At 35.8% G+C, this 23,230-nt stretch overlaps 1 protein-coding gene across 1 annotated transcript in view; it reads left to right on the forward strand.

Moving 5' to 3' along the window:
* The window catches only part of LOC120889783 (uncharacterized), a 259,751-nt gene extending 237,526 nt beyond the window's left edge, over positions 1–22,225 (forward strand). The window contains exon 15 of the transcript XR_013438039.1: positions 11,662–22,225. The gene's annotated coding sequence lies outside the window, so the exon portion shown is untranslated. The remainder of the gene's footprint in view (positions 1–11,661) is intronic.
* Positions 22,226–23,230: the final 1,005 nt, after the last annotated feature.

Consider the following 23,230-nt stretch of genomic DNA (forward strand, 5'->3'; position numbering starts at 1 on the left):
AGGTCAGTTAGATTCTGTTAAAGCCCCATTAGTTTGGGTTCTGATTAATAGTTGCAACTATTTTTTTATACACAGTGGGAATATTACTTAGACATAAAAAATAAAATTATGGCATTTGCTGATAAATGGATAGAACTGGAGACTATTATTCTAAGTGAAATAAGCCAATCCTCAAAATCCAAAAACTAAATGATCTGTCTGTCATATGGATGCTAATACACGATAAGGCGGGCGAGGAGGGATAGAAGTACTTTGGATTAGAAAATGGGGAATGAAGGGAAGGGAGGGAGGATGGAAATAGGAAAGACGGTAGAATGAATTAGACATTGCTTTCATAAGTTCATATATGAATACACAATTAATGTAACTTCATACCATGTACAACCAAAAGAATGGGAAGTTATAATCCATGTATGTACAATATATATCAAAATGCATTCTACTGACATGTATAACTAAAAAGAACCAATAAATTTTTTTAAAAAATATTAATCCTAATTTTTACATAATTCCTAAATTAATTCTAACCTTTTCTGCATTAGAATTTGTAGATGTAGTGGCCATAATATTTTCACCAATTTTATCTCCATTCAACAAACATTTTTATAAAACAAAACTCATAAAGAAGTTGTTTATGGGCTGGGGTTGTGGCTCAGTGGTAGAGTGCTCACCTTGCACGTGTAAGATCCTGGGTTTGATCCTCAGCACCACATAAAAATAAATAAGCAAGATAAAGATATTGTGCCCATGTATAACTAAAAAAAATTTTTAAAAAAAAGTTGTTTATGATAATTTTGAATGTGTTCCAAATATAAATGCTGCAATTTTATAGGTTTTTCCCTACAAAATTCCATTTCAGTGAAGAATATAAAATTATCTCATTAAATTCCTCAAAAGGGACTTCCAATAGAAAAGTTATTCTAACATACTATTTGAAAATTTCAGAGTTAAATATTAATGTGTGAGTTCTGCACATTTTTTCCAGTTCCTCCATTTCTTTTATAGGAATACATTTGAGTGAATTTCTGTTTTTGAGCCCTATTTTAATAATTAGAGCTTTTCAAAGTAAATGGTAAAAGCTGAAGTTTTTGATTTGCATTCATTGACTACTTGCCTAAAATTATGTAAATGATATTGAACAAATAAAAATTTGGAGGAGTTGTTTATATGACTAATTTTCAAAATTGTTTTTAGAGGCTTAAAGTGTCCTGAGATTTGATTAATGATATATATCAAATAGAGAAAACGGATTCTGCTTTGCATATAAATATCAAAAACTGCTTAATGGATTATTTTGTAATTTATTTAATACTATTATATGAAATACTTCTAAGTCTTATAACAGATATGTCTATTTTAATTAGATATCACAGCTTATTTGGTTCTGAATATATGTTATTTATGAATTTCAGCTAATTTCTAATACATTTCATTCTCATAAGATTCTTAATTTAGTAAGAATATTTTTTTACCATAACGCTCTACAAAAAATTTATATTATTACTACAGAATATTTAGTATTTAGCTGACCTCTTAAATTAATTTACAGTGGCATCTCAATGATGCCAGGTGTCTCACTTTAAGGAGAATAATCTTAGAAAAAAATTGCTTTATTTTTATCTCATTAATTGGATGAAAAAAATTCCAATCCTTATTGAAATTATATTAAATCATTGTCTAGTTTTTGTACTGGATCATGTTGAGATAAAATGATATCATTTAAGTATTATCAATTAATTTATCTTACATGTACAATATAATGTGGACTAAAAATGAAATAAATTTCTTTTTAAAAATAGTCACCTAATTTGTGTGAAAATTTATGCACCCAGAATGATATTTACATGTGTAATTTGTAGATGAATGACCTGAAGCATCTTCAGGCCTAATCTTTTTGCAATAAAAATTAAATTAACTTTGAATCAAGTTGTTATGGTTTCGATCTGAAATGTCCCTAAAAGGCTCAAAATGTGGTTCCCAGTACAGCAATTTTCAGAAGTGGGGATGTTAGTAAGTGACTGGGTAATAAAAATTCTGTTCTCATTGGTGGATTAATCTATTTGGGGTGGGGATGGTTGGAGATGTAGATCACTGAGGCATGGCCTGAAAATGTATTTCATGTCCCTGGTCCCTTCTTCCATACCTCCTCTTTCTCCCTGCTTTCTGGGTGCCATGAGCTGAGTAGCTTTCTTTTGCCACATCCTTCTGCCATTGTGTTTCTGCCTTAGAGCCAGCTGACTATGAACTGAAACCTCAGAAACTGTGAGCTAAAATAAGGTTTTTCACATCTAAGTTATTTTTCTTAGGTATTTGTTACAGTGATGAAAAGCTAACACAGAAAATTTGCATCAGGAGTTGGGTTGTTTCTGTGACTATACCTAACCTTATGGTTCAGAAGACTTTGGAACTGGCTTTCAGAAGGAGTTTGGAAAAGTTAGAAGGTACAGGCTAGAAAAGCCTTAGAATGTTATAAGCAGAGCTTAATGGATGAGTTTCATGTGATCATGGAAGACCAGAATGCCAATAAGAATGTGGACAGTAAAGATTGTACACATGAAGATTTGTGCACATGAGGAGTCTATGGGGATTTAGACTAGAGCCCATGAATGCTATATTCTGGAACTTATCCACATTTTTATCCTGAAACTTTTTGTGAGGCTGAATTTAAAGGTAATAGACCAATGAATTTTATGGACTTTCAAGACAGAGCAGGATTCAGGCAATGGCATGGGTATTGCTGGCAGATTTTAGTCAGGTTTATAATGAGAATTGGGAGCAAAAAGAATGATGGAAAGAATTGAAAAACTTGCTTTTTGTCCAGAAAAGTTCAGGTAAAATTGGGGCCAAAGTAATTGTGGTTGCTGAAGAGATTAGTACCACTAAAGAGAAGCTAAGTACTTTGCATCCAGACAATAGGATAGATACTTTGAGGGCATCTTTATAATTGGCAAGACCCCACCCATCTCATTTTTAAAGGTGTAAGAGTATAAACTCATTTGAAGGACTTTACTTTGAGAAGAGATTGCTGGGACACCCTACTTGTGCAGGGTCACCTAGGAAGTTATTACCCCAGAATTCATTTTATTTCATTTCAGCATGCTCAGTCATCCAGGAACTCAGAGGCCACTCCAACCTTAGTCTAGGCAGGCCCAGATTTGTTGGCAGCATACCTTAGCATCACTCATGTGGTGGTGGTTTGGCAGGCATAAAAAATGCAAGTTATGGCATCATGAAAGCTTCCACTGAGATTTCAAAGGAAGGCCCCCAAAGTCAGTCAATATGATCAGGATCAAAATCTCTGCAGGAATCCTCTGAGAGAGCAATACATGAAGCTGTGAGAATGAAACCTAAATTGAGAACTCAAGAAGTTAAAGATGCCAGGAACATAAAACATCTGCTAAGAAAAGCTTCAGGCAGCAAGCAGAGCCAGCCTAAGAGAGGGAACACATGGGCTGTAACCAGCAAGACCATAGGGGCATGGCTGGCTGCCCAAGCTTTCTGGAAGCCATATCCTACCACCATATGCCACTGATACTGGAGCTATAAGAATTGTTTGACTAGCTGGGTTTCCATCTTTCTTTGGTCCCATTCATTATTTCTATGCCCCTATTTCTCTTTTGAAATGTTAATATTTGCCCTGTGAAATTATGTTGAAAATATTTAACTTGTTTTTGATTTTTATAGAAAATCATAGCTAAAAGTTTACTTTGAGTGTTAGAGAAGAGTTTGCATTTGGATTTGGGGCAATGCTGAACTGTTAAGACCATAGGACTGTTGAAGGTAGACTGAATGTATTTTACAATGTGAAATGAGCAAGATCATTGGAGACCAGAGGTCAAATGTTTTTGTTTCTATCTGGCATATTTTCAAAGGTCATTGCATGGAATGCATATTCTCCAATACAGAGATGGAGACTTTGGTAGTTCAGAGGTAGGACATTGGGAAGTGATTGGATTTGGAGGACTCTGGTCTCATCAGTGTATTAATCCATCAATAAATGAGTGGACTACTGGGAAGTGGTGGAAACTAGGTCGTGGGGCATGATTGGAGGAATTAGATCTCTGGAGATGTACCCTAGAAGGTTATTTCTTCTCCTTGTCCCATTTCCTTTCTTTCTCTCCTCTCTCTCTCTCTCTCTCTCTCTCTCTCTCTCTCTCTCTCTCTCTCTCTCTCTCTCTCTCTCTCTCTCTCTCTCCTTTCTGGTTGCATAAGCCAAGTAGCTTTCCTCTGGTACATCCTTCCACTATGATGTTTCATCCTTGAAGACAGCTGGCCAAGTTCTGAAACCATAAGCCAAAATAAATCTTTTATCCTCTAAGTTGTTTTTTCTCAGGTAATAGTCACAATGATGCAAAGCTAACACATAGGTGTTGATGATTCTTCAGATTTGTGTCTTCTTGTTTCCTGTGGTCACTGATATCATTATAGATTCATGGTCAGATGATAAACATCAATATCCTATAAGAGTTATACTTTGATTTACAATATTTTTAATACTTATTTTTTCATTAAATATTCATCATTTATGAATAGATTTGAAATAGATTGAAAATCAACCTTTCTGGAGCCCATTTCAGTTCTGAAGGTACCATTCACAGTGTTTATTTTCAGTCATGTAATTTCACACAGACCAGGCACTCCTGAACACCAGACAGCCTTTTGCTTTAGAGTCAGAGTAAGAAAACTCACAGCTGGGCCAGCAGCTGTGGCCTCAGCTCTGCCCTCACACTGTTCCCACTCCCTGGAACACAAGATTGCCTCTGAAGTGAGGAAATTCTAAAGCACATAACATTAAAGCATGAGTTTTGTAAGTTCTGTACCTAGGTGGGCACTACTTTCTCTATCCCAAGGTGATTCCCTTGTTCACCGTCTAATTTTTTTTAAAACCTGCCTGTTCCTCTCTCCACATCACATTATTTTCCCTTTGCTTACTTTTTTAGACCTTTATTTTATCGATTTATTTAGTTTATGTGGTGCTGAGGGTTGAACCCAGTGCCTCCTTGTGCTAGGTGAGTGCTCTACCATTTAATTACAACCCCAGCCCCATACTTATTCTTAAAATGAGAATCCTTATGCTCAGAAAGTTTAATAAAGTGTCCTTATAGGAGAGAAATGACGAACACTTTACTGTAGGTTCAGGATCATCTGAGGAAGTAATAAAAAATGGTATTTTTTGATCCCCATTAAAGAATTTTAAAAAATGAAAAACAAGGTTCAGAAAGGCTGTGTGGCTTGCCCCAAGGTCACCTAGATAGTACAGGGCAGAGCCTGGCCTCACTCATCACCTTACTGTCTTAACATTCTTCCCACTGCCCCCTGTGAGTTCCATAAGGTAAAATAGGGGTACAGCCAAGAGAGAGTGCCCACACACCTATTATACACAGGCATTCAGAATCCCAAAGTAAATCAGAGAGTAAAGAGAGAAAAAGGCAAGTTAAGTCCAGGAACAAAGGGCAGCATTTGGGCCCAGTTAATTACCAGCGCTATGTTCAGGGAGCCATGAATACTCCTCAAAGCCCTTAAGATACATGGATTTGTGGTGGCCCTTCTTCATCTGAGTTTATAGTCTGTGTCAGTCAGTTGTGTGTCACTGACCAAAATACCCAACAAGAAAAATTTAGAAGAGGAAACATTTATTTGGGCTCATGGGTTCAGAAGTTTCAGCTCATGGTTGGTCAACTCCATTTCTCTGAGCCAAAGTTGAGGCAGAACATCATGGTAGAAGGGCATGGCGAAGGGAAGAAGTTCCCATCATGACAGCCAGGAAGCAGAGAGAAATAGAGGAGGAGCCTAGAGCACACCTCCAGTTATACACCTCTCCAGCCGTGCCCCACCTGCCTACAGTTACCACCCAATACAGTATTCCTTTCAAATCATTAATCCATCAAATAGATTAATCCTTGTAATAGGTACAGTTCTCATGATTTAATAATTTCACTGCTGGCATTAATGCAGGAACTTTTGGGGAATTTCATATCAAAACCAATAAGGTTCCATACATTTCCTTCACACTTCAAAGATGTGGAACTTTTATTTAAAAAAAAATAAAGAAAAGAAAAAGAAAAAATACGGAAAGCTCTATTTTTAATTTAGAACATGGATAGGATGGGGCAAGAAGTATAAAAGTTGTAGTGAGAATATTTTGGAACAAATGAAATAAATTTCTATACTTTTTTTGTTCCCTTCAAAAATTATACAAGACCCAGCTTGATGCTTAGATTACAGCCTACTTGGTTTCAGAAATTTCAGGAGAGCAATTTGGTACACTAAAAGGAACATGGGCTCTTTGGCCTGCTACTAGTTTCAAAGCCTTGGATCCCTTTATGCTGCTTAGAAACTAGGAATATTTTATCTTTTGAAGAATTAATACAAATAGAAGGTATCACAAACTTAAAACCCATACAGGTCATATTTGTTCCACAGAAGTAGTTTTCTTTGCTCAAAAAATTGAGAAGAGTATTTTAATAATTCCTTTGCAAGAGAACTGCCTTCTCAAGCACTCTTCACTCCTCTCTCTGGTCTTGAACTCACCTGTATCAGGAGATTTTTTTCCTTGTTCTGGCCCCTGCATATTTGAGTTCAATCTCTTTTTCAGGAAAATTCCAGGATGTGGAAGTGACTAGTAGAAAGCATGCGCTCAGTGAATATTCTGGTTCTCAGAGGTGTGAGCACTCTGCAATTTGATATATAATATTCTACAATTTGAATTTCAACTTCCCTTCTCCATTTGTTGGTTCCTCATCCTCTTTCCTCTCCCCATGATGGAATGTCTTGGGTCTTTTTCTTCTCTGATTATACCCTCTCCCTTTGCTGGTTCCATTCTATCTCATGGCCTTTAATATGGTCTAACCAGTGATGATTCTAAATGTGTACATTTGGAACAGAGGAATGTCTGGAAGACCTCTGTTCCATACGTGATTATCTAATAGTGAGGCAAATACTTCCAAGTTTGTCCAAATCCTTCCCAATTTGCAAAGGAAAGTCCTCAATTGTGCCTTATTTGATATATTATTTGTTTTGATTTTTCATTTTTTAATGAAGTATAATCATTATCATCTTAATTTCAAAAAGTTAAAATGTGTTTGTGAGATCTTCACTTGGTACTTCTGTCTCCCATCTTGGTCTTGTATAGTAATGTGTAAGATGCATGGACAATATATAGATTTTACTTTTTAACATGTGCTTATAATCAAAATAACCCATGTCTCTTTTCTCAACCCTTTTTCTGATGAAATACAACCAATGACTTTCTCTCAAAAAAACGTGTAGAATACTTGCTGGTTTAAAAACAATGTACTGAATACAAAAGATGGCTAACTACTTCTGTAGACAGGTAATGATAGGGAACTATTGAAAGCCACTGCTATAGTCAGCCACCTGGTGAACCCCAGTTTTGCCGTGAATACCACTATGGCTTGCAAAATACATGAAGATAGTTAATGAGGTCCTTAGGAAACACAGGAAGTTGTAGATTAAGTATACATAAAAATATGTAGGAAATAAAAACTAGGAAATCAGATTATGAATAGATTAATCTAAATGTTCTTGTTACAGAAGTCTTGTCACTTTCTGTCTGGTATAAATCTATAGATACTTATTTATTGCTTGATAACAATTTAATACAGTAAAGAGACCAAAGGAAGGTCTCATTCATTCAAGGAGACTGTAGGAGATTGCTGGGACTTCCTAAACTGTGTCCTAACTGAAGCTATTATGGTTGAGTGTAACCGATCCAACTTATTTCTAATTTCTACTGTATTTTATATTATATAGAAATTTCTGCAAAACAAGTTTCCAAAGTCATTCTTCATAACAAAAGTAAGTATTTTATTAGCCCAGAGGGGAAAATATTGATCTACAAAGTTCTCCAGTGGATTTTGTTCTGAGTTCTGAGTCACTAACTGCCATAGAAAAGGTCTAGATGGCTAGAAATTTTAGTCCTGTTAACAGCACCTGAAGTGTTCTTGGTTCTCTCTGTGTTATAGTTGGCAATACCAGTACTGAGAGATTGGTTGCAAATCAATCAAGAGAATTTCTGAGGCTGAGGTTGTGGCTCAGTGCTAGAACATTTGCCTAGCAGGTGCAAGACACTACTAGGTTTGATCCTCAGCACAACATAAAATATATTGTTTGGCTTCAATTTTAGTTCCCCTTGTGTATGTGAGTCAGTGGTGTGTGTGTGTGTGTGTGTGTGTGTGTGTGTGTGTGTGTGTGTACACATATATATTCACAGGATCCAATAGCCTTCATTGATAATTTCCAGTATATTATAACATGAGTGTCCAATTCCCAGGAAGAATCATAATGACACTTTTAAAGAGAATACCAGGAAAAAATGTTATAAAAAATTTTCATTAATTCTGTGAATGAAGGAAGGAAATGGACCTGTGGAGGGAACAGTTGCCTTGGAGCAGGAAGATGGTTCAAATCCTGACCCATGTTCACCAAGTTGTAGGCTTTTTCTTACCCTGAAGTTCCTTAGAATGAAGATCTGGAAGAAGGAAGGTAGCTCTTGACATTTGAATCTTTGGTTCTTTCTCATAACCAGAGAGAAAAATGCTAATTCTTCAGGAATTGGCCATCCTTTCTGCAGAATTTTAGAGCTGACAGAAGTCTTTTGGATTAGGGATGCATATTTTATTTTTTCTAGATCCAGTTTATTGATTCCTATATCCTGGTATTCCTTCTATTCCACTGATTTTTTTTCATTATTTTACAATTATTGAGCACCTACCATGTGTGAGACCCCTTGCTTAGACACTGGGAATATCAGATGGCAAAAATCCAGTCTTGTTCTCAAGTAGCTCATAGCGTAATTGGAGTGGAAAGATACCTGCATGGGAGTCTGGACAAATACCAGCACAAGCAGCTTCTCCAGCACTTGAGATACTTTCCCTCCTGGTTGGACACTGTGTTCTGCCAGCTTCCTTCCACATCTCTGGCAGCCTTTCTGGAATTAATGAAAGCCATGTTTAAATTTAAAACATTATCTATTTTTAGGAAAAAATAGTTCATATTGCTCCTTCATACCTTCTGCTCTTTAGGTATGAATTCCACTTGTCAGAAACTAATGTCTATAGACAGTTCTTCCTTGGTAAAGTAAAGTGACAAGCTCTAGTATTTCTTTTCCTATTTGCAAAGTTTTAGCAAGGATGGGTTCCTAAGATGAAGTTACACTAAACTTCTGGATCCACATGATGAAGTAAAATTTAATCCCGGGTTGGGGCACCAATGGTATATACCTGTAATCCCAGCAATTTGAGGGGCTGAGGCAGGAGGATCTAGAGTTCAAAGTCAGCCTCAGCAAAAGTGAGGTGCTAAGCACCTCAGTGAGACTCTGTCTCTAAATAAAATACAAAATAGGGCTGGGGATGTGGCTCAGTGGTTGAGTGCCCCTGAGTTCAATCCTTGATACCCACTCTCTCATAAAAAAAAAAATTAATACGATCTTTCTCCTAACTTGCTATGGGAGAGTGATTTCACCCCTCAGTGCCTTGGTTTTCTAGTTGCAAATGGAGACATGATTTGCTAATGTATTCTTTTCCCTTGTTAGAAATCATGAAGTTTTAGAATTATTATACAACCCTGTCATCCTAGGCAATTACTTCTATTACTTTGGTATCCGTCCCTATTCACTCCAACAAGTCAACAATCCACCTGATATCCCATCCAGAAAACTAGAAGCTAATATGGCCACATTGCTGTCTCCAACTGAATAGCCAATCATGTCCCACCATCTAAATTTCTTTCAATGTATTTTCCCAAGTTAAGCCTCCATGTTCTCTTCCACAAGCTCTCTCCTAACTGGCCTACTATACATCCTTTGCTTTCTTTCAATTCCTCCTCCCAAGGGCTGGGTAAGGAGAAAGTAATCTTTTGATGGTCTAAGTTCTATATACTGGTACTATATACTTGTTTTTGTAGTTGCTGTTGAGTTTAATAATTAATATAGAAGATTCACAGTTGCTTGTTTTTAATACTTATCCTTTAGCATATACTATGTTCTACATGGAAGTGAGATCAGAGCTTCCAGTCAGATGGTAGTATACTTAACTATAACACATTCATATGGGGAGCTTAGTCTATGAGTATTTCAGGATTAGGGGAGTTCACTATAGTTACAGTTTATTTCTCCAATTCTGCTGAAACTACACATCCAAGCATTTAAACAGTGACTTACAGTGATTATAAAGATAAAGAAACAGAACTTGAGTTTCTTTATTTTATTGTTCTATGTGACTACATGGAAACTTTACATGTTTAAAATTTATTGCAGAAAACTTTAAGCTATAATCTCTTTGGCATGTGCACCTTTTAGTTCATACAAAAATTTAAATAATGTATTGTATCAAAACTAAGCAATTCAAGAACATAATGATTACTGAAAATAATTTACCCTGTTGGCATAACTACATATTTGGTCTTTGTTCCTTGTTTTGGACACAAAGTTCCTAAACCCTTGGTATTTCCTGAGTTATGAGAGACTTTTATTCTAATAAGATCACTCTTAGTGGGCTCCTAGGTAGCTCTGGGGTGGGAGTTGCTTGTTAAGAAGTTCAAACCTTGACTAAAGGTCTGGAACTTGGAGTTCTACTCCACAATCTCCAGAGAGGGGAGAGGGACTGGAGATTGATTTAATAATTGTTTTTGCTTACATTTAATTGTTCAATTTTGCCTTATGGAAAGTATGATTATGCTTCCTTCTTCACCTTGGCTGCTAGGAAACCCAGATAGAATTTGTGAAATCAATAATCTTATAGGACAGAGGATATTGTGACATATTTTACAAACTAACTTTGGTCTGTTGAAACCCTTACACATTGAGATTTACGGAGCTTCTGGATTATTATGAAGGCACCCAGAGAGGGTATAGATTGGCTGTGGCCTTTCTCATACCTTGCCATATGCATCTTTAACATCTGGCCATTCCTGAGTTTTATCGTTTATGATAACCCAATAGTAGTAAGTAATGTCCTAAGATCTATGAATTTTTTAGTAAATTATAAATCTTAGAAGGAGGGTTAGTGGGTACCCCAAATTTGTATCCAAGTCAGACAGAAGTATGGGTAACCTGATAATGCTGTATTTGCAATTGGTGTCTGAAGTGAGATAGTCTTGGGAAATCAGCCTTTAAACATATAGAGTCTAATATTGGCTTTGGGTAGTTAGTGTCAAAATTGAACTGGATTGTGGGACACTTAACTGGTATCAGAGAATTGGAGAATTGGTTGTTGGTGTGGAAAACCTCCATGCATTTGATATTAGCAATGTTACAGGTGAAAAAAACAAACAGCTCATTGTCCAGTAGAGGGTGTTAAAAAAATGATCTTCTCTCGTTAGCTGTCAAGTACCTGACTTACTGTCCAGTACCATGGAGCTGTTAGCAGCTCTGACACTTTAGGTACTCATCTCGCAGGTTCCCTTCTTCCCTTTGCCATGGGCATGCCCATCTTCCTTAATAGCTCAGTATTTCTTTTCCTGGGGTACTCCTTCCACAGACAGACTCTGAATTGCCTGAGGGCAGCCGCCTTATTTCTACAGCTCAGTAACTTCTGTGGCTATGAGAGTTCACCCTGGGAATAGGCACTTCCCCCAAAGTATGTCAATATAAACTCTATAAGGGCTTTGTTGTTTTTTCTCTTTGTTTTTTTCTGTCTCTAGGGAAACATCCAGATAACTGAGTGCCACTTCCTGGAGAATGACTGGCTGACTGCTCTGGCCTGCCACCAGCCCTGCTCTTGTACATGACACCACTGCCGTGATGCTATTAGGGCTGTGATGGGACATGGGCCGAAGATACTTTTCCTGAAACACAGGGTTGTTCGTCAGGTAGTCAGCTCATGTCCCATAAGATGCTTCTACCTCCACCCTGGGGATTGTATGGCTTTCTCTCTATATCTTCCCTCATTCCCCAAAAGACAATATATCATTTGCATGGCACTGCATAAAAATGAATATATTGAATGGGCCCTACACTCACCAGATTTAAAAAATTACGTTAAAGAAAAATAGCTGTTGATAAGTATCACTATAACACATGTTGTATCTGTTTCCAAGCACTATTGCAACAAAGAACCACCAACTGGGTGACTTAAATATCAGAAATACATTGTCTCACAGATCTGGGACCAGAACCTGAGATCAAGGTTTTGGCAGGACTGGCCTCTTTTTGGGGGGCTGTCTGAGTCTCTTCTGTGTCTCCCTCCTAGATTTTGATGGTTTGCTGGCCAACTTTGATATTCTTTGGCTTATAAAGAATTATCCAGGTCTCTGCCTTCATCCTCACATGATGTTTTCTCTGTGTGTGTATATCTGTATCCAAATATTCTCTTTATATAAAGACACTGGTCCTATTGGATTAGGGGCCCACCCTGCTCTCACATGACCTCATCTGATAATAATGCCTGCAGTGACCCCATTTCCAAATAAAGGTCAGGCACTGGGGGTTGGGTTATGGAAATATGAATTTTGGGTGGTCACTATACAACCCATAACACATATCCCACATAATTATTAAATGTCTGTACATTCAAATAGGTGTAAAAAAACTTTATAATTATCTGAGCAAAGAATTTAATACTATTTTACATATACACTTTTGCAGAATTTAATGTGCTTTAATCTCAGAAATGCAACTACCAAATTTATTGAAGAAAGACTGAAGACTTTTGTTTTTCTTTTTCTTTGGAAACTTATCAAGAGTGGCTCATGTTTTTAGCAAACCATGTCATTCACATTGTGCATAGTATCTAGGTAACCAAGATAACTTACTTAAGACAATTTTCATTTCTAGAAAAATATTAGACTCCTACTGTTACAGACTGAGACTATCTAAGAAACTGAGACAGCCTGAGACACCTTCAAACACTGATTCTTGCCATCAAGTCAGTAAGATTTCAGACATGTTGCTCAGAGTAATAGTAATGAGTTTATTGAAGGGATAGGAAAAGGGGAAAGGGACACTCTTAAGGGAGAGAGTGAGTCGTCTCAGAAGGACAGGTGTAGTGTGCCTTTCCTGCACTCTCAGTTTTATTGGGGATCCCAGAGAAGTTTCCAGAGAGTCCCCCCAAGATCCACCTCTTGACTTTTGACTTACAACAAGATGACAGACTTTCAAGTCCCCACTGTTATGGCAACTTTAGGTCATCTTGGCCCATGCTGAATGTTATCAATTAGATTCATGACCATACATTCCTACAGATTTTATGGTTAGGAGGAACTAACCTTATCTCCAAGAATTTCAGGATCTGATCACAAAAGTTTCCTCCTTCAGGTTAACTTGGGTTCCTCTTGTCAACATTATCTTGGGCCTGCATTTTTCCTGCAAATAGGTAGTCTTCTGGGGAATGCCACATATGTCCACTTAGGCCAGGCAGGGCTTTAGGTAAATTGCTCCTTATAAAAGAAAGCATGTGAGGGTCAATACAGTGTACACATTTTATAGAATTATTTTCTTAACTTCATGTTCCCACCATTCTCATCTATCTGTCCCCTAACACTACTAATGTAAAAATTATCTGAAAAATGATTTTTGTTTTTACATAATTGTTCTTTCTGAGGTTGAAAGAATGGATGACAAAGTGTTCTCAGCCAGGTTTATAGACATTTTCTTCTACAAATATAGAATACACATGTGATATGTGTATATGCAATATATACATACGGTGTACGTATAAAGTCATGTGTTTGTGGCATCTGTGAGTTACAGAGCATAATCATAGTGTGAAATGCTTTGAAGATTCTACTATTATCTTTTAAAATTCCTATGAACATTGATAATATTTTGTGAGCCTCACTCTGTCATTCTTATTCAGTTACTAAGGGTTCTGTTGGCTCTGCCTAATTTTGTTCCCAGGGTTTCAGAAGCCCAGCATTTTAACCAAGTCTTCAGTTAAGTGTTTTTAACGTGGGAAATGTTCCTCGGAGTTTAAATACAATCACAGTTTAAAAGAGTAAGGTTTAAATTCCTTTTATTTAACATATGTACCCATATTCACTCAATTTGAGAATTTCTGATAGTAGCTGTCAGAAAGAGTTTTGAATATTTAATGAAGGGTTCTAACTTTCATCTGAGTCCACAGATGAACAATTTAGAAGGACAGAGGCTGTCTGTTCTTTGTTGACTTTCATGGATCAATTGGTGTGCAAATATTGAATTCTTTCCTGCTATAATAACAGGCAAATAGCAGCAAACCTACTTTCCAGAATAGCAAAATTATGAAATACTCAAAGGATTTTGTGCATATGTGTAGAAATCTTTTTTTTCCAATTCAGAGAAATACAGGACAAGCAGGAGCTTAATAAAGATTGAATCAAGAATCTCAATTATTTAGAGCTAGAAGGATCCTTAGTGATTATCTAGCCTATTCCACCTGCTTCTCATCCACCTCTTTTTCAAATAATGATACTTTGGCCCCCAGAGATAAACTGAAATGCTGGTCATTATACATATTCTTGGTTTATTTTGAGGGATCCAAAAAAAAAAAAAACAGTATTAGTGCTCACACGCTGACACACACCTGTAATCCCAACAACTCTGGAAGCTGAGGCAGGAGGATCACAAGTTTGAGGCTAGTCTGGATAATTTAATGAGACCCTCAGCAACTTAGCAAGATCTTGACTCAAAACAAACAAACAAAAAAACTAGGGATGTAGCACTGTACTAAAAGCACCCCTGGGTTTAATTACCAATACCATAAAAAAAAACAATGTTCTTACATTTTCATTCAGATTTTTTATTAATATATCTTTGAGGACTTTATCTGGGAACTACCAGATGGCTGCCTGGAAAGTGTCACTTTCAAGAACTCTTTACCTCCCCACCCCCAGCAGAACTTCATTTATTTGCTTCAAATGTTATTAAATAGCACTAGTACATTCTTAGTAACTGCATTGTAAATTATCCTCTTAGGAGGACCCATGAGATAAAATTCTCAAAAACTTCAGATCTAGGGATATTTGTCATTTTTTCAGAGTTAATTGTTTAATTTTGCCTTATGAAAAATGTGATTATGCTTCCTTCTTTACCTTGGCTGCTAGGAAACCCAGATAGAATTTGTGAAATTAATCATCTTAATAGGACAGAGGATATTGTGACATATTTTACAAACTAATATTGGTCTCATTTTATTTTTCCAATCTTTTTTCCTTTCTTTAAAATCTCTATTTCTGCATTTCCTTGTTTTTATCTTATTAAACTGTGAGTTTTCCTTTTTAAATTTACACAAGATGTTTTTCCTTGGATTTTCTATTCATAGAACACCAAAGTCTGCTAGGAACTGAACAGACCAACCTTAGAAGTTGTGGTGAGACATGATGGAATGATAAAGGATCCAATTAAATGTTTTCATTTTAGAATTAAAATAAATTTAGGGGCCCTACTAGGTAGAAAGGATATGAAAAGAATGCAGTATTTTCGTGAGTTCTAAAGTTCCTCAGTCAAATGAGGAAATATCATGCTTAGTGTGTATTAAAAAAATATAGTATACCTTAAAATAAAATATTAAGAGTGAAATTAATCTAAAAGCTTGTTCAGTAATATAATAACTCTGGATGGGGATTATAGGCTCAGATAGGAGTTGAACATTAAGGTCATGGTATGACTCACACCCAGAGATACCTAATATTTGGTTACCTCCTCCTGTGAGTTTTATAGTCCTTATTAAAAAATATAACATTCCATCTGTATTTTGAACAAGAATTCAGTCTATGTTATAGCCAATCATTCTGGTTGTTAAGGATAATTTTTAGAAAACTGAGGAGGCCCCCCAAAATTTATTTGGAAAGGTAGCTTCAAAATTGTTTGGGATGATTCAGTTTTTTTAATGAGTTAATAAACTTTAGTCAGAATTAAGTTTACAAATGTTTATGAGAATCAAATTCACGATATTTATAGTTTGTGTAAAAAGTGGCACATATTTGTGTGTCAGGTGTATATAATATTTAAGAGGATTTGGCTTATTAAAATATTATCCTTGTGCTCCTAATGTAAAAGGTATAATTAAATGAATGGTTTTTACTTGTAAGCCAAGGTTTGAGCCATTTGGAGCCCTGGCTTATCTCCTCCTTGATGCCAGATACTACAAACAAGTAACTGATTAGTGCAGCTCAATTACTCACCAGTAAGCAGGTAAATGCTTCATTTCTGGATGCTCTTTCCTTTTGGGCACCAGCTATTTCATTGCCTTGTGTCCTTCCACACCAATGTGTGTCTCTTCAGTTCCAGATGCCCATGGCCAGTCCTCTCTCCTTTTTAAAGCCATGCTTTAAGGGCAACATCACCTTGGGAGACATCCCTCTCCTCCTCCACAAACAAGACGTTCTCTCAACTTTGCACTCTTTCCCCTGAAATGTGTATGCTTGACCATCACTGGCGGGTTTACACATCCATAAAGGCATAGACTGTCACTTAGGCCCAGCTATGCCTAACAGTTGCTTAATACTTGTTAAATTGAGCTAACCTAATGAGTTCAGTTGACATAAATTGAATGTACCAACAAGCCAGATAATAGGCTATTCATGACTTTACTAACTCTCATTTGGAGTCTCATAAAAATCATAACAAATCCTGAGGGACTTAAAATATAATCTAGTTTTGTTTCTTTCATTATTTTTGTGTTCTATAAAGAATGCAAATTTGAAGAAAGTCTTCTAATAGCCTAAACAGCACACAAAAGCCACTAACTGATTCTTGGGAAAACCCTTTATTTTCAGTTGAATAAACTGAAGATTTTTTAAATATAAAAATATGTGTATGATTTCTCTTGAAAAAATAAGGCCAGCCACAAAGGTTTCCATTCTTAAAAAAAATGCCAGTTTGCTGGGGACCCTCTCCAATTTATCACAATCCTTGCCACCCCTTACAGTTTCTTTGATGCAGAAACTAAGTATCAAGATGGCATTGAAACCCAGAAATGATGGCTCTGCAGATGGTAGCACACCTAGTCTTCTTGCTTCATTTATGTTAACTTGCCTATTACTGAAACTAATTGAACTTGAAGACCTCACTTTTGCAATAAATGTATTTCAATGAAGTATCATGGGAAAAACACTGTTTACAAATCAAACTCCATATGTATATAGCTTACTGTTGAGAAGAATCTATTGTAAATGTAAACTAATTCTTTGGGGCATCAAATAAGCACACTTGTGCATATTTCTATTGCCATGACAAGAGCTACTTGTTAACTTGTTATATGATTCTGAGAGCTCAATTTGTTGTATTAAAATTCCATGAAAATTTATTCTTTTTATTATTATGACATTTACTTTTACTTTTGAGCTCATTGTGATCTTTCTTCCTTTGCAAGAAATGTGTTTAAGATCATAGCCCTTATAAAAATTTTATCATAAAAATAAAATCATTGCCAAAACAAGTTTAAGACTGAGCAACATCAAAAATTTTGGCTAGAGACATGGTAATTCATTAGAGCTATAGATCCCAACATTCATTCTTCCTAGAGAGTTTTCCTTTTTGTTTATTTTTAAAAGTTTTATTGGCATATAATTTCATATAACTTTTACCAAGGATAAATGAACAATTCAATGATTTTGAATTTCAGAACATTTACTTCATCCCAAAAAGTTCCTTTGTTCCTCATTTGCAGTATTATTTCGGTTCCCACCTTCAGCCCTAGGCAAGCTTGAGCCAGGAATATCATTGCCCCACTTATGACCTCAACCTCAATCTTAAAGAATTATTGGCCCTCCCCGCTTACTCATCATCAAGATCACCATTTCCACAGATAATGCCTCTGGGTGTGGGTGTCTCCACCACGCCAAATAGAGTAGCAGCCTGGTGTTACAGCCTTTCCCCAGCCCTGGCAAAACTTCTGTGGTTATGAGCTGGAGGACAGGGAAGAAGAGGGTTTGCAGCAGCCCCAGCCAAGAGTGTCTCATTCCTATTGGTCTTATTTGAAATTTGACTGTTTAAAAAGCATAAATGGGGTTGGGTCTGTAGCTCAGTGGCAGAGCACTTACCTAGCATGCATGAGGCACTGGGTTTGATCCTCAGCACCACCTAAAAATAAAAAAAAACAAAGGCATTCTGTTCATCTATAACTACAAAAATAAATAAATACAAGCTTAAATGTTCCTCAAATTATTGTTTGTAGTTATTTTAAGGAAAAGGATTTATTGACATCCTCACTCAGCCATAGCCAGAAGTCTATTGTTTTTGTATATTTTTTTTCACTCTTAATTTCAGCCTTAATGTTTTCTGGTTTCTTTCCCAAGGATGTTTAAGAAAACTGATTGGATCTTTGTGCTCCGTATTCTATTGCTTTTCCTAGTACTAGTGATTGAACTCTGGGGTACCCGAACACTGAGCCACATCCCCAGCTCTATTTTTTGTATTTTATTTAGAGACAGGGTCTCACCGAGTTGCTCCTTGCCATTACTGAGGCTGGCTTTGAACCCAGGATCCTCCTGTCTCAGCCTTCTGAGCTGCTGGGATTATAGGCATGGGCCAACACCGCAGGCCATGGCTTTAAGGTTTTGATGTCCCAAAGTCATTTATCTAGTCCAAAACAACTTCAATGAGATGCTAACAACTGAGTGTCTTTCCACCTATACACTTTGAATCCGCATATAACTACCTTAGTGATAGAAGTGAAGCCTGGAATCTTTAGTCTCTGAAGTGGATTGTTTCCTGCTTCTGCTCTACCTACATGCCTTGACTTCACAAGACACATGCACTATTGCAATGCACAGAGCCCTTTATCTCATGGCTTAGTAAGCAGGCCTCTTATGATGATCATTTATGTCTGTGCTACTGTCTTTCAGCGAACTATATATAAACTCAGCGATGATCATCTTAGTATGAACCAGCTATATCACTGTTAGGACTAATTCCTCCCAGTGATTAAAAAACACCATTGATATTGTTTATTTATATTCTTAGTTTCTACTACTAGTATTTTAAAGTAGGAGGGGGAAATTAACAACCAATATTTAGTATTTTAGAAATTAACCAGTTTTTAGTACTTGGATCAATACTAAAAATATCCAAATACCAATTGAAATGATACAATATCTTCATGTTCAGAGGGAAACTTTTTCTGTGACTTTTGAGATTATTTTTGCATAAATTTCAGAAAAAAGTGTGTTTCCTATTTTAATTTATATACAAAGAAATAACTGGGAAGAATGTGTGCTAGAGTTACAAATCTCAATTTCTAATGTACATGGCTCCTCAAAACTGAACAAATTCCCTGGTGATCCTGTTAAAATGCACATCTTGCATTTCTAATAAGCTCCCTACTGAGACTGATACTGCTTTTATGAGCAGTAAGGTGTAGAAGTTTTGGTGTGCTGTTTCATAATTTGAAGATCAAATCACCCACATTTCAATTACCATTCAGGACCACTCAAACTGGGAAAATTCTGCAACATTACCATTTCCAGCTCACTGAGAGCCTTGTGTTTTGTGACCCATGCCCTCAAAGCAGAAACTGTCACCAATTGATCGCTCTGACAATAATTGTGTGTCATTTCATGTTCAAATACCCATGCTTTCTTTTTTATCTGGGAGGAGACTGTTAGAATAAGGAGGTGGCAACCATAGATAAGTCTTTTATTTTCATGACACCAATCATAAATTTTAAAAACCTATCCTAAAGGTTTGAATTGGGTTTTATTGCAGGTGATTTCTTAAAAATCCACAGACATTCTTTTGAGACCTTGGATGGAGCAAGAAGTCACAAAGCTCCACAGGTATATTTCTGAAAGTAATGCTGTTTTTCAAATAGAAAAATAGCTAAGTATGTGTTTTGGGGTCTTGGGAAAAGAGAGTGAGTGATCTGCTCATAAGTAAGTTGACTCTGCTCTACAAGAGCTGAATTGTTGATGCTTTAGCATTTAATAAAAATTATTCTATTGCTTTGGAAAACATGTTGTGGAAGATCTTTCAAAATAGATTCCATTGTAGTCCTTTGTTTGCCAATTTGGACATTTTTATTGTGTCGAATTTAAGTTGGAGTTGATTTTTAGGGTAAGATGCTTTTATCCAATCCTGCCTGTTGACATCAACTATTTCCTAGACCCCTCCACCAGCATACTTGCTTCTTTTTTAAAAAAAATTTTTAGATGAGGACACACTTTTATTTTATTCAGTTATTTATATGCAGTGCTGGGAATCAAACCATTGCCTCACACATGCTAGGCAAGTGCTCTACTACTGAGCCACAACTCCAGCCCCTACTTGTTCTTTATTATAATATTTTCTTTGGAGAACTAGCTTCACTATTGACAATTTCAATTTATGAGTTACGTTGTGTCTAAGGATTGCCAGGCATTTAGCTGGAAATACACAAAAAAGCAGAGTTGGGACCTCACATAAAATAAAGATAATGGCAGTGTTTTCAGTGATAGAGCCATCTGAAACTAGCCTGCAAGAATTATTTGATCAACGGAGAAAGGTAGAAAAACAACATACTCAGGAAACCTTAAAAACAAGGTGTTTGGAAAAACACAAATTAATTAAAATATCACCAATGCCATTTCTGTAGGCTTGGACTAAAATTTGCAGTTGTTATTTAATTTCTCCTGCTACATGGCATTTGTAAAACAAGTAAACATTCAATTGCACCTGTGAGTTAAAATGGTAAGCTCCTTTCGAGGATTATAATTTTGTATGTTTTCTACCAAAGAAGTCAGTCTTTGAAGTATCTTTTTTTATTTTTATTTTTTTAGGTGTATAACAGTTTATTGCCAACTTAACTTGTAGACTTCTAACCCCCTTCCTCTTGCCCTTTCTTCCTCTTGACTTTTCTGCTTTGAGATTATTCCTTTGAGATCACTTCATGTATTAAAAATTCCCTGTGGTCCGTCCAGTCTCCTCTTTCTGGTCCCATACTCAGCTTGAATGAACTTTTCATGCCTTTCCATGTCACATTGATGAAACAATTTCCAGTGCTCCCTGCCCTAGTAGATCCAGCTCCTGACTTCAGTTGGCAAGCTTTTCCATAATGATCTGTAAAATTTACTTGTTCACAGCAGGAAACTTTTTGCTATTGTCCTGATGCCCCTGGCTCTTTAAGCATCTTTCTCAACACTGGCCATTCTCCTGTTTTCTGTATGCTAAGAGATAGCCCATTATTATAGGAAATCTCACTTTAAGGCAGACCCACTTTAATATTTTTATAGATAAATCTTTAATAAAGACATTTCACAACCCTTAACTCCCTTTTCCAACTCAATCAGTTCTGATGATTTAGTATCTTTTTATTACATTGACTATCTTACTCATTTTGTATCCAGTGACTGTGTTCTTTTAAAATAATTATCAATATATAAACCAACAACTCCCCAAACAATATATTAGTATTGCAATAAAAATAGCAATACCAATGAATACCACAAACTGAAGAGAACCAATACAGGGTAAATATATGTATACAAAACCGTGTGCGTGGGTTTAAGTAAGTGAAGGAAAGTTTGTTTAATGTGTTTTTTAGGATGGGACAACATTTCAACAAGACATGGATATATATTTTCTCATGTTTCATAATCTATCCATATAGATTAATGAATTAAATATAAAAAACTGAATTATAATAAAAATTGACAGACCATTTATTTATTCTACATATGAAAGAAAAACAACTTCACTTTTGAAGAAATAAATCATAATGGGATTATTGATACCTTTAAGAAAAGACAGGCTTAAAATTTCTGTGTTATGAAAGAAGACTCACAGTGCTGATCTATACAATATTTTTTAAAAATAATATTTATAGGGGCTGCAGTTGTGGCTCAGTGGTAGAGCGCTCACCTAGCACATGCGAGGCCCTGGGTTCGATCCTCAGCACCATAAATCATTATTCCAAATACATTATTATTAGTCCAAATACAACTATGATAATAATAATAATAAAAATTTATACAGAAGATACCCAAAATTTAAAGTATAAGTATAAAAGAACATATGAATACATCTCCTTAGATTATAAATTCTACAAGGACAAGGACATTTCCTGTGTTTAACACATAATAAGTATGTAATAAATATTGAATGATTAAATGAATATGTGAAAACAATTAGAAAACAGAATTTTTTAAAGATAATAATTGTAAAAATAATTATATTAAATAACCCTGAACAACTAAAATAATTTTCAAATGATAACTAAAATTTTTTGAATTATACAATACAGTACCAGCAAGATTGTAAAATTGGTGTACTTTCCTTGTCGTGGCTCTTTAAATTGGTTGGTACCTTTTGGAATTCAATATGACAATTTGCATGTATATATATATATGTGTATATATCTCTGTATATGTACATGAATAAATGTACATATAAATATATATACAAAAATTTTATATATATATATATACACACACATATATATACAAGCATTTAGATACATAAATTTTTTTATATTCTCTTGAGCCTAGTTGTGTATATACATATATATGTATATATGTGTGTGTATACATATACACACACATATATATATACACAAAAATATATATTACATATTTTACATTCTCATGAGCTAGGAAAGCTATTGCTTTCCCTGTGAAATTATAATAATTACTTATTAACTAGCAAGCTCTCCTCTGCCAGTATTGACACACTCATTAGTGAATATTTATGAGAATGGGAAGTGCAATTTCAGATGAGAGTACAGGAGGGACTTGGAAGGAATGCTTTTGAAGCATTGTCTACTCTTAACATTCCTGTGAAGTAAGAAGGAGTACTAGTTCCTGGATACCAGAAGGAAGTTCAGGTTGTGTTTGCATCAATAACAGAGGGGAGCATTTTCAAGTGGGTTTACTTTTGGATATCCATTAGGGGATTATTTGCAACATTGAAGATAGTAACTGTATTTATTTTTATGTCTTGGATTTATATGTGTTTAAAAAATAACTAATTTATTGGAATATAATTTACAACAGTTTTTTTCTTGGGGGCATGTACTAGGGATTGAATTCACTGGCACTCAACCACTGAACCACATCCCCAGCCTTTTTTTTTTTTTTTTGTATTTTATTTAGAGACAGGGTCTCATTGAATTGCTTAGTGACTCACCATTGCTGAGGCTGGCTTTGAACTCTCAATTCTCCCATCTCAAGCCTCTCAAGCTACAGGGATTATTGGTATGCACCACTGTGCCCAGCTAGAACTTGTTTCTTGACTGTCATTATTCACATATGTAATGTATTGGTAGAGCACAACTTATGTATAGGATACCGTATCAGCACCACACTGAGCCATAATGATCTG

This window comes from Ictidomys tridecemlineatus, chromosome 4 (genome assembly GCF_052094955.1).
Source record: "Ictidomys tridecemlineatus isolate mIctTri1 chromosome 4, mIctTri1.hap1, whole genome shotgun sequence".
In the NCBI taxonomy this organism is placed as follows: Eukaryota; Metazoa; Chordata; class Mammalia; order Rodentia; family Sciuridae; genus Ictidomys; species Ictidomys tridecemlineatus.